The following is a 5,297-nucleotide window of genomic DNA, read 5'->3' as shown; positions in this document are numbered from 1 at the left end:
TGTATTTTAAATTATGCTATGGGTAGATATGGAATAATACCTACCTCACAGACTCATATTTTTTGAAGAAGCCTATAGAGGCCAAGGAGTGGAATGTGATGGTTTGTATAAGTTTGGACCTGGGAATGGCACTATTAGGAGGTATGGCCTTGTTGGAGGAAGTGTGTCACTGTGGGCATGGGCTATAAGACCTCATCCTAGCTGCCTGGAAGTCAGTCTTCCACTAGCAGCCTTCAGATGAAGATGTAGAACTCTCAGCTCCTCCTGTACCATGCCTGCCTAGATGCTGCCATACTCCCACCTTGATGAAAATAGACTGAACCTCTAAACCTGTAAGACATCCCCAATTAAATATCATCCTTATAAGAGTTGCCTCGGTCATGGTGTCTGCTCATAGCAGTGAAACCCTAACTAAGACACCTACTATGAAAAAGATTCAACATTTTTTTCCTTGGACTCCATGTAAGAATAAGCAAGGATCTGGGAGGTGGAGAGAAGAGGAGATGAGAAGAGAATAATTTGAAGTTAGGTGCTGAGATGGAGATGATGATGATGTTGTTGTTGATGGTGATGGTGTCAGCAGCAGGGGCGGCGCGGCGGCAATGATGATGGTGATATGATGGTGATGGTGAAGATGGTGATGATGGGGCTAGAGAGATGGCTCAGCGGTTAAGAGCACTGATTACTCTCCCAAAGGTCCTTAGTTCAAATTCCAGCCTCCATATGGTGGCTCACAACCATCAGCAATGAGATCTGACACCCTCTTCTGGTGTGTCTGAAGACAGCTACAGTGTACTTATGTACAATAATAATAATAAATAAATCTTTTTTTTTAAAAAAAGAAGAAAATGGTGATGATGACGATTTAAAGGTGTTCCTTATGTATGGGGTATGCCATTGGTTTATGTCAGCTTGACCCAAACCTAGATATATTTGGGCAGAGAGACTCTCAATTGAGGAATTGCCTCCATCAGATTGTCCTGTAGGCAAGACTGTGGAACACTGGGGCGGGCCCAGCTCACTGTGGGCGGGCCCAGCTCACTGTGGGCGGAGCCACTCATGGGTGGGTAGCCCTGGGTTGTATAAGAGCGCTGTCTGCGCGAGCCACACTGAGCAAGTCAGTAAGTTTCCATGGCCTCTGCTTCAGTTTCTGCCTCAGAGTTCCTGCCGTGGCTTCCCTCAGTGGGGTGGGACTTGGGGCACGTAAGCCTAATAAGCTCTCTGCTCCCCAAGTTGGTTTTGGATGGTGTTTTATCACAACAATAGAGATGAGGCTTAGACACGGGGAGTTTGGGGAGAGAGTCACTTGAAGCCTCTTCAACACAGAAGGTCAGAGGAAGAAGAAGTTTGGTTTGAGCGTCTCTGGAGGGAGGATGCTGACGGAGAGAGGGCACAGAAGTTATCTTCCGAGTCCTTTCAGGCGACCACGGATTTGATTCAATTTCTAAGAGGCTTAAAAGCATATTAGGCGAATTATAAAAACCCTCACGCGCAAGCCCAGATTATGCCACGCCTCAAATTCACTAGGCTGGACAAGCAAACTGTCCCCACGCAAATTGCCCTCACGCTGCTTCGTAAAACACGTCCGTGTTGACCCAACACAATGTTAGAGCGGCGCCCTCCATAAGTTGCGAAGAAGGGCCTCCTGGCGCATGGCTCAGCACACACTGTGACCTCGTGACATGTGCTGACACCAGCACGGGGACTTACAGCTTGCGTGTCATTCCAAAAGCCCGCGATCCTACGAGCAGCTCCTTAGCATAATCTGGGTTTGAACGAGGGATTTTATAATTTATATAATATGCTCTTTAAGCCTCTTAGAAATGGAACCCAAATCCGTGGTCATCTAAAAATTTCCTGAATGTTTCAAAGCCTGTCTCGTATCCAGAGGGCATCAGGACCCAAGTACGTGGAGGATGATGGAAGCGGATGCTGTCCTGTGAGGGCGGAATCCATGGATCCTCAGGAAAGACTGATCTGGCACAACCCAGGAGCCCACGGAGTTAAATGGAGCCCTGCTAGGAGAGAATCGGAGTGCCAGGCTACAGGGTATCACCTTATGACAGGACAAGTCTTAGAGGGATTTAGATAGATTTTCTTTCCAAGACAGCTACTCTGGCTGCAGAGGAGTTGGCACATTGGAACCTTGGGAAGGGGTGGGGGACAGTATGACAGAGAGAAGGTGACACTGACAGACAGGCGGGGACACTGACTGAATCTAAGTGGCTCCGCACAGATGGCTAGAGGTGATGCAGGTTCCCAATCTGCCTGTGGTTGTTTGACCGCGGCACCGTTTCTCATCGACCTGCACAAGGAGTCCTCAGACCATCAAACTCTGCAGCCGGGGAGACAGTTCTAATTGAGCTATTTCTGAGTGCCCCGTCTCCACCCACGCCCTGAAATCAGTGTCTCTCCTGGATGCTCACAGCTGTATCCGCACCCCGCCCGCCCTTTCTTCATCTCAGTCCCATGCAAAGCTGCTCTCAGCTCTTTGCAAGGTTCAATAAAATGAGCTCAGAGCCCACCCAGTTTCTGAGCCCTATGTGTTTGTGCAGGTGTGTTCCTTGCCAGGAAAACCTGCCCAGGCAGCCTCAGAGGCCCAAGCCAGCACGTGCTGCCCCCCTCCCCCATCGCTATGATTAATTTGGATAAATGTGCTGTGGAAAAGCTGGGAGAGTTATGTTTCCTTTTGTGAATCAACTTCAAATTCAGAGGCAACTGCAGGAGAAATGGAGTGAGGAGATGGGGCTCCCACGTTTCAGAGCAAAGGTGCCAAGGGAGCGACCCCACCTGTTTCTTCCAGCTTGGCAGGTAAGCAGGGCTGAAGCCCTGAAGAGGAATCAGGCTTATGCTGTATGCCCCCCACAGAGTTCAGAGAAAAGGCAAGCATTTGTTGGATCTGATGTCAGTTTTCCAGAGCTGTCCCCGTGTCTCCTGGGATGGGTGGAGTAGAGTCTTTCTCTGCCACAGTCTATGGGACACCACCTTAGTCTCCTCTATAAAATGTATTGAGGTAATGATGCCTGGCTCATCCATTGTCTTGAGGATCTACATGAGATATCACACACACACACACACACACACACACACACACACACACAGAGTGCATTTAATGGGCTGGGTAAGAGCACTTACGGTTCTTTCAGAGGATCTGGGCAGTTCCGGGTGGCTCACCTGTAAATAGAGCTCTGAGCGATTCCACAAGTACCTGCATGTACAAGGTGCACATATTTGTACTCAGATACATAGATAGATGATGGAGAGATAGATAGATAGATAGATAGATAGATAGATAGATAGATAGATAGATAGATTGATTGATTAATAGATAGAGAGATAATAGAAACATACATAGACAGATAATCAATAGCCATATGATAGACAGACAGACAGACAGACAGACAGACGGACAGACAGACAGATAGGTAGATGATTGATAGATAGATAGATAGATAGATAGATAGATGCATACATACATACTAGACAGACAGATAATAAATAAATGATTGATTGATAGATGATAGATAGTGATTGATAGATATAAATAGGTAGATGATTGATAGATGGAGGATGATCGATAGATAGATAGATTATTGATAGATGATAGATAGATAGATAGATAGATAGATAGATAGATAGATAGATAGACAGACAGACAGACAGATAGATAGACAATAGATGGATTAAGAGAGAGAGAGAGCAATCCTTTTTGAAATAATGCTGGAGAAAGGGCACAGTGGTCAAGAACGGTCACTGCTATTGCAGAGCCTGGGTTCCCAGCATCCGTACTGGGTGGCTCACAACAGCCTGCGACCTGGAGGGAACAGACAGTCCTATTTTGGGTTAATCATCATCCTGGCACTTCGGTTGGAAGCTAAGCAAGACAGAAAGCCCAGTGTCTTGTGTCTTTAAAGCACTATGTTCAACCAGGTAGGGGCCAGTGCAGAGCTGTTCCCACTGCATCCCTGGCCTGGGTCACAGGCAGCAGCCTTCAGGGACCTGAAGAGAATGTGATTCTCTCACTTGCTTTTTGGACACATCGCCTCATGAGTTCTGTTTACCAGGGTGGAGAGAGATGCACTCTGGACTAGGTTGGCGTGTTTGCAGCCTGGAGCATCAGAAAGGGACTTGTCTGCTCTAATCCTGGAGAGTGGGGTTGCTAAGGAGACAATTGTCATGTTTCATCTGTAAACACTGTGAGGCTGTAGCAGAAGACAAGAGCCATTCTTTTGGGAAGAGAGAAACCTATTCCTTGTAAAGCAGGGTAGTGTGGGTGAGGGCAGGCTTTGCTCACTAGGCTTGCTTGGGAAAACTAAATCGACAGGATTGTTCTGTCCTCTGATTGACAGACAGCAAGCTTGAGCGACTAGAAAGCTCCTGTGTGCAGCTTTCTTGCAATAAGATGTCAGGATTGAAATAAGATCAAGGGGCTAGGATGGTTCAGTCAGTAAAGCATGTAAGCATGTAAGTGTGCAGATGTGTAAGTGTTCAAGTGTGTAATCATGTAGTTGTGTGAAGGTGTGTAAGTGTGTGAGCGTGTAAGTGTGCAAGCATGTGAGTGTCAAAGTATGCAAGCATGTAAGCGTGTACACGTGATGACCAGTATTCAGAGCTAGTACTCACATGGTTGGGTATGGTGGCACACGTGTATCTCATTGCTACAAAGTCAGAGGCAGGCAGATCCTGGAGCTCCCTAGTCAACCAGCCTAGCTTACTTTGTTGAGCCTCAGGTTCATAGGAAATCCTGTCTCAAAAAATAAAGGTTGGCAGTATCAGAGGAACATCACCTGTAATGTTCTGTATCTTTTATATGCACATGAATGTTCACAGACATGCAGTATACTCATATACACATATATGCACCACACACTTACACCCATGTACCATGCACAACACACATATATATATATACATACACTACACATACATACACACATGTATCATACACACACATATATATAACATATACACACACCACACATGTGCATGCACCATGAACATACACATACATACATGCACTACACACGTATACACACATGCTCCACATACCTACATACATATACTACACACACATATACATATACACCATACACACACACCATGCACATACACACAAACATACATACACCACACACACATACACATATGTCACATGCACCACACACGCACACACATCTACCGTGCATATATATACACAGGCACCACTCACATATACACACCCCAACACAATATTTTTGAGAAAATAAAATATTAATAAAGACAGACTAGATGGTTTAAGAGACATTCCAGGCAGCTGG

The sequence above is a fragment of the Mus pahari genome, chromosome 23 (genome assembly GCF_900095145.1).
Source record: "Mus pahari chromosome 23, PAHARI_EIJ_v1.1, whole genome shotgun sequence".
Classification (NCBI taxonomy): Eukaryota; Metazoa; Chordata; class Mammalia; order Rodentia; family Muridae; genus Mus; species Mus pahari.
The sequence above is the reverse complement of the archived record's forward strand: the minus strand, read 5'-3'. Positions refer to the sequence as shown.